Raw genomic sequence first — 13,110 nt, forward strand, 5'->3', positions numbered from 1 at the left:
TGCCTTCCTCCCCACCCCCCCTTCCGTGTTGCCAACTCCTTCAAGTCACAGAAAAGAAGCTCACACAGGCATAGCCAGAACACACTGACCTCTAATTCTCATATTGATATATGGAGATATCAATATAACACTGACACAAAGTGCTTGAATATAACAAGCCTCTCTCTCTTCCTGTGCCAGCAGCAGCAGCGGCAGAAAGTGTGTGGGTAGGGTGGGGAGATTATTTATTTATTTATTGCATTTTTACCCCACCAATCTCCCAAAGGACTCAGGGCGGCTTACAAATAAAAGCATATAAAAACAATACAATACAATAAATAGTACAAAAATATAAACATTATAAGCTTTAAAAAAAACAGATTACAACAGATAGCATGGGAGTACATGGGAACTTAAAAAGAGATGTACACACCATATCTAGACAAGGACCATGAATGATATTAGAAAAAGGGATGCCCGGCTGCAGGGGCGGAGCAAGGGGGAACTGCGCCCGGGGCATGTTTGCACCCTGTGCCGTTGCTGTGTTGCTGCCCCCCTGCCCCCCACGCCTTGGCCATGCCCCGCAACATGGCACGCCTAGGGTGTCGTGCGCGCCCCCGCCCTATTGGTGGAACAACTCTGTTTTACACGCCCTGTGGAACTGAGACAGACTCCGCAGGGCCCAGATATCGACAGGGAGGACATTTCACCAGTCCAAGGCCAGGGCCATAAAAGCCTTGTCGTTGCCAGCCGAACATGCCTGGGGCCCAAAGACTGGAGAGGTCTTTAAGGGCAATAGAATGTCAGTTCCAGGACATGGTCCCTTCCTTCAGCAGTGTGTAGTCCAGGGAATTGCTTTGCCTCTTTCATTTGGAGGGGAGGTTTTTTTGGGGAGTGGCTAAAATATCGATATAACTGCAATAACAGCAATATCGATTTAAGTGCAGTTTAAAGTAGGCTGACCAGAAGTCCCGCTTTTGGCGGGACAGTCCCGCCTTAAAACAATTTGTCCCGCGTCCCGCGGGTTTTTTCAAGTGTCCCGATTTTTGGAAGGCTGCTGCGCTGCCATCTGGGGTGCAAGGCAGTGCGGCAGCCTTCCACCGTGCGCTCCTGCGGCCGCGTGCGCACACGGCCACCCGCCTACCCGCCCGTCCCAGTTTACAAAGGTGACCATCTGGTCACCTTAGTTTAAAGGGCTGAATCGGCAGTCTTGACTACCGGGTACAATGAGATCTGTGCCTTTAAGAATCAGTTGATGAGTGGAGTCAAGGGAACCATGCCCAGGAGAGTTCTCTGCAGAAAAGCTGCATGGCTAGGGGTGAGTGCCTCCTTGCGTGTAAACAGAGAAATGCAAGGAGATCCCACTACAGACCCACTGCACAGTGAAGAGCCCCGAGGTAAGTGTTCCGTGCATAATAGGCGAAATTTGATTTAAGTATGCTGTGTGTTGTCTCTAGAGTAATAGAATTCAAAGGGACATCACACAGCATACTCAAATTTTTGTTAAGACTTGTGTTTACTCTGAGAATAATGTAAACATTTGTTGTTTACTTTGGTATCTTTACTGTATGAATCAACTTTGCTCTGATGCATAATAATTGACTGTTGAAAGACATGCCAGTTTTTGCACAACCTCATTAGTACAGCGTTTACACTTTCAGCTGTGCCTCTCTCCCCCGCCCCCCCGCCCAGGTTGGAAAACCTCTTTAAGATGCTACTGAATTCGAATTCTCAGCAGAGTCACAGCTTGACTTCACTTCAAGGCACTTTAAGATGGTCCTGCAAACATAGCAACCCCAGAGAATTGTGGCATTACATGAGCAATTTTATTTTCAGGCTCTCCCATCCTGAAGTCACCCACCGTTCTGTGTGTTTTGGAGAAATGATCTGGCCTAAAGGAAAGACCGCTGGCGGTTAGATAAACCCGCCATGGTTAAGAACCTGTAGTTGATGCCCGCATTTCCAGTCAGCATAAATTGCAGCTTTTAACAGACAACAAACATTTGCGCGGCAGCCACAGCATCTGCCCATTAAATCTGTTTTTGTGGCTGGCCTCTAGGCTGGGGAGGCGAGCGAGGAGAGGCTGGAATTACAGGTTGCAGCCAGTCCTGTGAATTTTTTACAAAACTAAATGCAGCTGCGAGAGCTGCAATTTTGTGAGGCTCCCCCCTTGCACTCCCTGAGCCCTTGACCTTCTTTTGTGGCACCTGGAATCTTCACCTGGCCTCAAAATGGCAGCTGGCCCCACCCACAAGAGGTCCTGGCTCCCTTGGGTACCAGGTGCAGCAGCCCCTGGCTGATCCTTCGGCTCACTTTCTACCTGGCCATTTGGCATTTCCTCCTTTTATCTCTACCCTCAACTTCCCAATTCCCCGCTCCCCCCAGATTCCTCTCAGCTGGTTAGTGGTGTCCCACACATCTCAGGAGTGATGTTGAGGATGGACTCCTGAAGGAGAAGGCGAAGGAGAAGGAGAAGTTGAGGATGGACTCCTTTAGAAGGAGGAGGAGGAGGAGGAGGAGGAGGAGGAGGAGGAGAAGGAGAAGGAGAAGAAGAAGAAGTTGAGGATGGACTCCTTTAGAAGGAGGAGGAGGAGGAGGAGGAGGAGGAGGAGGAGAAGGAGAAGTTGAGGATGGACTCCTTTAGAAGGAGGAGGAGGAGGAGGAGGAGGAGGAGGAGGAGGAGGAGGAGGAGGAGGAGAAGTTGAGGATGGACTCCTTGAGGAGGAGGAGGAGGAGAAGTTGAGGATGGACTCCTTTAGAAGGAGGAGGAGGAGGAGGAGGAGGAGGAGGAGGAGGAGGAGGAGGAGGAGGAGGAGGAGGAGGTTGGATTTATACTCAGTGGTGGGATCCAAAAATTTTAATAACAGGTTCCGACGGTGGTGGCGATTCAAACAGTGGTGCCGCCGCACACACGCGCCTCCAGTCCCTATTGGGCAGGGAGGTTGCTTTAGTAACCCCTTCTCAGCACTCAGAAAAAATTAGTAACCACTTCTAGAGAAGTGGTGAGAACTGGTTGGATCCCACCTCTGTTTATACCCCCCTTTCTCCCCTAGAGAGAGCTCCAAAAAGAACTGTGGACCCCAGCCCAGGAGGTCCACCTAAAATCCTGGCATAATGTGTTGGAGTGCACAAGTTTGGAGTGCAACAAGCTAAATCTTAGTTCCCCCACAGATAAGCTTCCTCCACAGCTCAAGTGGCAGAGTGGGGAATCAAACCTGGTTCTCCAGATTAGAGTGCACCTGCTCTTAACCACTACGCCACTGCTGCTTTGCATAATCAGTTTCTTCTTCCTTCGGAAGGTCCTTCAGGATGTCTCAGGCATCTAGGCAGGGCCAGAGCCCCTTGGGGATGGGGTGGTCTACAAATCCAAACAATAAACAAACAAACAAACAAATAAATAAATAAATAAAATTTAGATCTACCCAATAAAGAAAAACAGAGTGTATTTTCTCTACCTTAAAGGATCATAGAATCATAGAACTGGAAAGGCCATAGAGGCCATCTAGTCCAACCCGCTGCTCACTGCAGGATCAGCCTAGAACATCCCTGGCAAGTGTTTGCCCAGCCTCTGCTTGAAGGCTGCCAGTGTTGGGGGACTCACCGCCTCCCTAGGCAGTTGATTCCATGGCTGAACTGCTCTTACTGTAACCCCCCCAATATTAATATCCAGCCAGTACCTTTCTCCCCGTAATGTATACCCGTTCTTGTGAGTCATCTCCTCTGCTGCCAACAAGAACAGCTCCCTGCCCTCCTCCAAGTGACAGCCCTTCACATACTTCCAGAGAGCAATCATGTCCCCCCCCCTAAATCTCTTCCCCAGACTAAACATTTCCAAGTCCCTCAGCCTTTCCTTGTAAGGCCTGGTCTCCAGGGGGCCCCTCCCTCCATTTTCCCTACATCTTTTTTGCTTGTGAGGTGAGGTCTCCAGAATTACTCTCAGTACTCCAAGAGAGGCCCGACCAATGTGGTGTACCGCAGGACTGTGACATCTGGCAATTCGGATACCTCAAAGTGGCTGACAGGTGCCTTCCCTTCCCCATTCCCCTCCCCACCACAGATATCTTCTGAGGTAGGTGGGGAGACTCAGAAAAAAGTTCCCTAGAGGAGCTAATCTTGTGACTAAGCCCAAAGAGTTCTGGAGAGAACTGTGAAGCTAGCCCAAGTGAGTTCTGAGAGACATCATCCAGATTGGGCACTAGCCCAAGCTTGAGTTCTAGAGAGAACTGCACGACTAGCTCCAGCAGGCTTGCCTGTAGGCTTCAGGAGCGGAGAATCAATCCCAGTTCACCAGAGATTAGAGGTCTCTGCCCGCCATCTGCTCTTAACCACGCCATACAAACTGGCTCTCAAATTCAGAGTCATTGCTTTTTTTGCTTAGGAGGTTTTAGTAATGCGACACCTGGAACTTCCTTGCAATAAACTAAGCAGACATTCTGTTTTCTTCCTGCAGCTCCTCGGGGACCTCGAAGCGAGAGAGGGAACAGTGTTGGGGGGCGCTGCACGCTCCTGCCCCTCCAACCAGACAAGACGGGCTCTTGTCAGCAACCTACCATACTTCCCAAGGGTGATTTGAAGCTCCTGGCTCCGTGGCCTTCTCGGGCAGCATCACGACGCCAGCTCAAAAACAGCTTGGGAGAGTTCTCGAAGCATAACCGGCTTTGCATGCGGAAGATCCCAGATTCAGCCCGGCCAGCCAATGATGCCCAGGACCACGATTCCATATTTTGAGGAGATTTTCCATGGGCACGATTAGGCTTCTACAAACTCAGGTAAAGATTCCTCTTCGGTGATTTTTCTGCTGTATCAGAATCGGACCTAGGGGTGAAACCGGAACCCTTTGCCCTGATTGGGAAGTTGGCACTTCCTGGCCGTTGTAGATTTTCTGGGCTGTTCGGCCACAGTCTGGTGGTTTTAGGTTCTGACGTTTCAGCCACATTTGCGGCTGGCGTTTGCAGAGATGTGTCAGAGTTTAGGATGCGTCTGACGGTAGGCGACATCGTTTCTTGCCCAGGTCTATGTGCCTCTAGAAAACAACAGCTTCTCACTGATGCTTGGAAGGCAAGAAATGTGTTATGTGTCACTAATGTAACCTCTATCTGTGGGTTCTGTGGGGCAGAACTTGGCACGATCGAGTTTTACCGCAACAACAAGTTTTAAAAAGCAACAACATGGTTTACTTTCTTAACATATAACATCAAACATCCAACATTGTAACATCACAACTTCAAGGTCCCATGTTCCAGAGTTTGCATTTCTAAGTCCTTTAGTATTTACAGTGTTCCCTGATGCTGCCAAGTCATTTAACTTTGCCAGGTATGGGTTGGTCTCACCTGAAGACTCCAAGGGCTTGATGAACAGGATTCAATATGATGAAGGTTTCCAGGAGAACTCTCACCCATTACAAACACAAAAAGAAACCCTGAAACAATAAACTCCAACATTTACAACAGCAAAAACAACCTTCCCACTAGTTCCCAACAACATTGCAGTTACCTTAACAAGGTGTTAAGGGCTTATACAACCAAGGTCCGAGTCTGGTAGCCTTGTCTCCTCCAAACTACACGAGCTCTGCAGCCCACTCCTGCTTTGGGTCTCCACCCCTTTCTGGGTCAACCCATTCTGAGCATGGGGGTTACACTAAATCACCGACAGAGCAGCCCCTGAAAATGTAGCTTTCCCCGGTCCATACAGCTGATGAAAAGAATGAGCCCATATGATGGGGGCATGGCTGCATCTCAGTTGGTAGAGCATTCATTCATTCATTCATTCATTCATTCATTCATTCATTCATTCATTCATTCATTCAATTTCTATACCAACCCTCCCTTAGATTACAATATCTAAAACAATTCCAACAAGTTACTCTAATTTACAGACATTTGGATCAAGACGGCGTCATGATCTACAAGTTTACCTAAAAAGATAGCACCATGTCTTAAACAAAACTAGGCACAACGTTTTATTTTAAAACACTTAAATTCTGGACAATTCAGAAGGTTACTTTGTCAGACTGCACAGGGAGGCCATTGAAATTCACAAACACCAAGACAACTTCAACAGGAAAGAAGAGACTCCGAGAATTAACAAAGCTTGGCTACCAGTACTTAAAAACACCAAAAGCAAACCCCAAGAGCATGCTAAGCGGCTTACAACAGTAGGTAACATATAGAATTCAATTAAATAAACAATTAAAACAATTTTAATTATTAAAATCCAATCTAATCTATGCAAAACACATTTAACATTTAAAAATCAACTAAAGAACTTAAAAACTTCAAATCGGAGTTAAAATAGACTGGCAACAGATTCCATATAAAGCAAATAGGGGATTAAGGATTTAGGGCCGGCAGCCGTGCAATTAAGAATAATTATTTCAGTTTCGGGCCTCAGCCAAAAGCCTGGCAGAACAACTGTGCCTTACCGGCCCTGCGGAATTGCATCAAATCCCGCAGGGCCCTGCTGTTAGGTCATAGTGACCAGACGTCCCGCTTTTGGCAGGACAGTCCCCCTTTTAAGCAATTTGTCCCACGTCCTGTGGGTTTTTTTAAATCTCCCGATTTTTGGAAGGCTGCACTGCCTTCTGGGGCGCTCCCCTTTTCCACCCTGTCACAGAGCGGGAAACAGGGGAGCACCCCAGAAGGCAGTGCGGCAGCCTCCCACGCTGCCGCACTGCCTTCTGGTGAGCTCTCGGTGACAGTTAAAAAAGGTGAAAATCTGGTCACCTTACGTTAGGTGGAAGAGTCGGTTCCATAAGTACGCTGCATCTTCTTGGAATGCGGAAGGTCCCACATTTCAGACCCCAGCATCTCCCATTAAAAAGGACCAGATGGGAGGTGGCGTGAAAGACCTTTAATCTGTTGCTATTTCTCTCTGGTAAGAGATAACTTTTCATTACAGGGGAGTGTGCAGAGGCAGAATATACCACAGAGCTTACCCAGAGCTTACGTGTGTGCTGAAAGAAAAGAAATTCAGAGCCAGTTCAAAGTTTCAGACTAGTATAAGGAGGCTTCATTAAGGAACTCCATTCTAGGAACGGAAGGGAACAGAGCCTAACTAGCTGGATGGCGAAGGATGCTGTCTGCATCTCTCTGCATGCATGAGGCAAGATGTGGAGAGGTGTGCGCTAGAATGGTGGTGTGTGGAGGCGAAGCAGGAAGGAAGAGAGTTTCAGTATCAATCTACATATCAAAGGGAGAGTATCAGAGCAGTAGAGAAAAGACGCCCAGTGTCTTGACCCCTCTAGCTATCTGATTCACTGATCAGTCACTGAGGCAGGGGACAGCACAAAGTCCTTCACTTCCAACAGAATTGGCACCTTGCCAGTCTGAGTAAACAAGAGTGGCCTTTATGCATCAGGGATGTGACTACGTAGTGGTTAAGAGCAGATGGACTCTTATCTGGAGAACTGGGTTCGATTCCCCGCTCCTCCACATGAGCAGCGGACTCTGATCGGTTGAACTGGATTTGTTCTGCTGCTCCTCCACATAAAGTCCACCGGGTGACCTTGGGTCAGTCACAGTTCTCTGTGAACTCTCTCAGCCCCACCTGCCTCACAGGTGCCTGTTATGGGGTCAGGAAGACAGAGGGTTGTGGACCACTTTGAGACTGCTTATGGTTTTGGAAAGTGCAGTATAAATCTGTACTCCTCTTCTCTTCCACTGTGGTAGGAGTCATGGTGATAGAAAAATAAGTATACAAACACAACCAGAAGTGGCCATGTGTCGCTCTAGGAATCTCTGGAAACCTCAGTAGTTTTACTGTAGAGTTTGCAGTGATTCCTAGAGCTACCCATTGTTACTTCTGGATCCACTCAGGAGTGGCAAAGTTGCAAACGTCATTAGCACTCGGCCATGTCTCTACCCTCCAGTTCTTCCAGTTTGCCAGACTCCATCTGGCAGACCTGTGGCTCAGGACGAGGGCGTTTCATATGTGATTCGAGACCAGATTCAGAGATATGAGTGTTAGGGATCCTAAGGATCAATGGCAACAACCTCTGCTTGTCCCTTGCCTTGAGTAATCCGTAAAGGGTCACTGTGCTGACCCCTCAGGGGCTGCAGTTATTTCTAGGCATAGCGAATACACATATCCGTGATAGGATGTTAAGGCAAGGAAAAGTCGTATTCTCCCTTTAAGACAAAGCACGATGGGAGTTGTCATCTGTAGTTGATGTAGTGGTCAAGAGCAGCATGGTGTAGTGGTAAAGAGCAGGTGCCCTCTAATCTGGAGAACCGGGTTTGATTCCCCGCTCTGCCACTTGAGCTGTGGAGGCTTATCTGGTGAACCAGATTAGCTTGTGCACTCCAACACATGGGTGACCTTAGAATAGTCACAGTTCTTCAGCGCTCTCTCAGCCCCACCCATCTCACAGGGTGTTTGTTGTTGGGGGAGGGAAGGGAAAGGAGATTGTAAACCCCTTTGGATCTCCTTACAAGAGAGAAAGGGGGATATAAATCCAAACTCCTCCTCCTCCTCCTCCTCTGTATTAATTTTCTTTATGGCCCGTAATTGCCTCTCCAAGTTGGGTTGTATAAAAGCTAGCGAAAAAGTTTATTTCCCTTTTGTAATTCTCGGAACAGAGGGGCGTGCTGATTCATTCTATTTTTCCCGGCATTTTATACATTTCTCAGCTCGGAGTATTAACTGTTGCCGCGTCCTAGCAGAAATGTAAATTATCGAAATGCGCGTGGAGACCCTGTTAATTTTTTAAAAATTAATAAACCCGAGCTGAAGACGTGTGTAACATTTTTGCCGAACACACATCCCAAAGAGATGTTCCTTTCGGGCTGGAATATTCGCCATAATTCGGTTGCAGTTTGACAGCGCGTTTCGCCTAAAAGCATTCTCAAGGAATTAGCGCCAGACTTCTGGCTATTTTTAACACTCCCGGGGGTTTACCTAATGGAGTCAGCTGAGCTCAGCAAAGTGCCCCCCTAAATCATGGTGCGACCAAGCCCCCCAGCGGCACTGTGAGATCAAAAAATAAAATATAACACTCCCTTGGTTGTTGTTTGCCTTTCCCCGCGCTGGAAGACAGGAAGGCTGTTCGGAGGCCCCTCCTGGGCATCTATCCAGCAAAATTCTGCTTTGTTGGTTGAACAGTCGCCCCCACCTTTCCCAAGAGAATCTCTCCCCTGCTATCCGCTTTGATCCACTCCGTCCTTTGCAGCTGCCCCGGCCTAAATGCTGGGAAGCGTGGCTTTTCCCAACCACCTACATGTGTGCTCTTAGAATCATAGAACCATAGAGTTGGAAGAGACCCCAAGGGCCATCAAGTCCAACCCCCTGCTATGCAGGAACACACAATCCAAGCATTTCCTGACATATGTTAATCCAGCCTCTGTTTTAAAAACCCCAAAGAAGGAGACTCCACCACTCTCCAAGACCATGAATTCTACTGTCAAACAGCCTGGATGGTCAGGAAGTTCTTCCTAATGCTTTCAGGGTCGGACGGCTGTGCGGTTTCCACCAGCGGCGAATCGCAGGAGTGCAGAGCTGGTTAAAGGCTGTCTGGCCGGGTATGAGAATGCTAGCAGCATCATGCTGCTGAGGGGCCAGGGATCACCAGTAAATTGGCCTCTGCTGAGTGCAGAGACCGATTCGGGACATATGGGGTAAGACGGTGGAATCTCTTTTCCTGCACCTTGAACCCATTACTCCTGATCCCAGTCTCTGGAGCAGCAGAAAACAAGCTTGCTCCCTCTTCGACATGGCATCCCTTCAAATATTTAAACATAGCTATTAGTAACTTTGCCTTCATGTTATGGCTCAGCCTGGTCTGGGTGGGCACCCCTGGAAGGAAGCCTTAGACGGAGAGGAGGAGACAGTTTTGGTTCCAAATTCCCGGGCACTGCCTGTAAATGTAACCTCAGCTTGTGGGTTCTGTGGGGCAGTACTTGGAAGGAGTTGCAAAGAACCAAATTTAAACAACAAAATGGTTTACTTTTCTTTACAATTAACACTTTTAAAACATCAACATTTAACGTTACAATTCAAGGTCCTGTTCAGGTTGCATTTCAAGTCCTTCTATTTACAGTCTACTGATATTGCCAAGTCCAAATCTTCTTTGCAAGTTGGCTGGCTCACAAAGAGACTCAAGGCGATGAACGGGACACACAACGATGAAGGTCTCCAGGAGAACTCTCACCCATTACAACCACAAAAGAAACCCACAAGAACAAATAAGCTCCAACATTTGCAACACAGCAAAACAACAGCTTCCTTCCCAGTAGTTCCCAGCAATATTGAGTGCAACCCAACAAGGTGTTAAGGGCTTATAAATCAGGTCGAGTCTGGTAGCTGTTCTTTACCAAAAGAGCTCTTTCAGCCTCTCTGCTGCTCCGAGTCTCCACCCCTTACTGGGTCAACCCATTCTGGGCCAACCCATTCTGGGCATGGGGGTTACATAAACGCAGAGCCTGAACAGTCCGTAGTTCTTGCAGGACCAAATCCAGAGGCTCAGACAGAGCATTCGAGCTGGGATCCACAGCCAGGTCCAAGCTCTGAGATTTCCCAGCCAGGGTCTCGCTCTGAGACTCTTCAGTCTTTGGATACTAAGCCAGACGGGACCCTGCCAGCTCCGTCACCCACCCACCCATCTCCAGAGCTCCAGGAGCAATGCAGGAGAAGACTATGTGCTAGTTTACAGCAAGGGAGACTCAGAAGCAGGTTACCAGCTATGGGGCGAGCTGGATTAGATGCAAAGTCTTTGTAGGAGCCAAACTAAAGCAACCCAGCTGCAAGAGGTAGGAGCCAAACTAAAGTAAACCAGCTGCAAGAGGTTATCTACGGGACCGTCTCACCCCATATGTCCCGAGTCACGTCCTCTGATCAGCGGAGGCGAATCTGTTGGTGGTCCCCGGCCCCTCCATGATGCGGCTGGCCTCCACGCGGGCCAGGCCATTTACTGCCCTGGCCCCCGCCTGGTGGAACGCTCTTCCTCCAGCAGTTGGGGCTCCTCGCGGGAACCTCGGAGAGTTCCCTGCCAGGGGCCTGCAAAACTGGCTAATGTTATTGTCCCACCGGGTACTTGAAGGGGAAGTACGCTGGTTAGCCCGCCCCTCTTTGTTGCTCAGCGCACTGGCTACTATATCTGACCATCTGCCTACCCTCCTCCCGCCCAGGAGGCTATTGTCCCACTGGGGTTTGATCCACAGGCACGCCACTTTTATTATTATCATTCATTTTTTTGTAGGTTACTTCTGCTACAGTTTTCATAGTTTTAAGGTTTTGTATTGTTTTAATTGGGGCTATTCGATTTGTTTTATTGTCTTGTTATTTGCTGTTGTACACTGCCCCTGAGCCCCTTCTCGGGGTAGGGGCGGTTTATCAAATCGAACAAATAAACATAAATAGATAGATAGATAGAGATAGAATAGATAGATAGATAGATGGATAGATGGGTATTAATAGATGGATAGATAGATAGATCGTCAGATGAGGATAGATCGTGGATAGGATAGAGGAGTGAGATAGATAGATAGATAGATAGATAGATAGATAGATAGATATATATTGCACTAGTGAATGGGAGGCTGGCTATACAAGAGAGGTTGCAGCTGTTCTAGCTTGTGGCACCACTGTTGTGGTTCAGTTTGCAGGTCACTGTTTTGAGTCTTGTCTTGAAGGTTCCAGGCTCTATGCATGAAATGATTGAACCTTCTTAGAACTGTCTCTAGACTATCTTCGATTCCTGAGGGGCCCTGTCTACGACAAGCCACGACATCCCGCCCGCCTGTCATCTTGAGCAAGAGAAGGCCCGTTTGTATGCAGAAATGGAGGGGAAAGGCAATCGTGTGTTTGGCAAACCTGTAAACCTTTACCCAGATACTCTCCTGAATGCAGCCCCCACCCCACCCCCAGGGAGCTGCATGGGGAAATATTACTGCTTTCTCCTCCTGTGCAGACCCCTCTGCGCCTTTGGGCCATGATTCGCCTGCATTCAGCTCAGGCCTATTTGTATATCTAGCAACCAACAGACCACACTGCAGGTCCAAACTACCATCTGCCTAGAAATGAAATGAGAAGCTGCTTCCAGAGGACTCGTGGCTCAGCAAAAGAGCGCCTGTTTGGCATGCAGGAGGTCCCGGGGTTCAATCCCTGGCATTTCCAGAGCCCTTCGGGGATGGGGCGGTATAAAAGTCTAATAAAATAAATAAATAAATAAATAAAACAGACCAGGTAGAAAGTAGGAGCAGCAGTGGCGTAGGAGGTTAAGAGCTGGTGTATCTAATCTGGAGGAACTGGGTTTGATTCCCAGCTCTGCCGCCTGAGCTGTGGAGGCTTATCTGGGGAATTCAGATTAGCCTGGGCACTCCCACACACGCCAGCTGGGTGACCTGGGGCTAGTCACAGTTTCTTGGAGCTCCTCTCCAGCCCTGCACCCACCTCACAGGGTGTTTGTTGTGAGAGGGGAAGGGCAAAGGATGATTGTCCAGCCCTTTGAGTCTCCCCTGCAGGAGAGAAAGGGGGGATATAAATGGGGATATAAATCCAAACTCCTCCTCCTTCTTCTTCTTCTTCTTCTTCTTCTTCTTCTTCTTCTTCTTCTTCTTCTTCTTCTTCTTCTTCTTCTTCTTCTTCTTCTTCTTATGTGGAAGACCTCTGGCTGAGACTCTGGAGAGCGGCTGCCAGTCTGAGTGGACAATGTTTAATGGACCAAGAGTTTAATGCAGGAGAAGACAGTTTCATGGGCTTACGAGTGATTTTTTTATTTTACTATTCCCCGGTTCAAAATGGCTTCGGAATAAAATGTTGCGGAATTTCCAAAGTGCGTGTTTGTGACACCCCAGAGGGGAGTAATGGTTTGGATGGAAGTGATTTGCAACGGAGCAGTGATTAATTTGGGGAGAGGGGTGTTCCGGGTCTTTGACGCGTCACCTATTCCCACTGGTTTGCTTTAGAGATGCTGTGCTGCAAACATATTTGGCTGTCAGGCCGAGGATGGGTTAGATGTGGTTTTTTGGGGACCTCAGTGAAGTATGGTGGTGTATGGTCTCCCCTTCAAAGCAGCCGTTTAGTTTCCTGGCAAACTGATCTCTGTAGTCCGGAGATCAGTCGTAATTCCAGGGAATCTTTGGGCTCCACCTGGAGGTTGACAGCTGTGATTTTCTACTCTGGCTGAAATGCAGCTGC

The 13,110-nt window shown here is 48.3% G+C and overlaps 1 protein-coding gene across 1 annotated transcript in view; it reads left to right on the forward strand.

Moving 5' to 3' along the window:
• FRMD6 (FERM domain containing 6) overlaps nt 1-13,110 on the forward strand; it is a 184,662-nt gene that overhangs the window by 76,507 nt on the left and 95,045 nt on the right. The window contains exon 2 of the mRNA XM_048486073.1: nt 4,430-4,748. The gene's annotated coding sequence lies outside the window, so the exon portion shown is untranslated. The remainder of the gene's footprint in view (nt 1-4,429; nt 4,749-13,110) is intronic.

Source organism: Sphaerodactylus townsendi, linkage group LG02 (genome assembly GCF_021028975.2).
Source record: "Sphaerodactylus townsendi isolate TG3544 linkage group LG02, MPM_Stown_v2.3, whole genome shotgun sequence".
Taxonomy (NCBI): domain Eukaryota; kingdom Metazoa; phylum Chordata; class Lepidosauria; order Squamata; family Sphaerodactylidae; genus Sphaerodactylus; species Sphaerodactylus townsendi.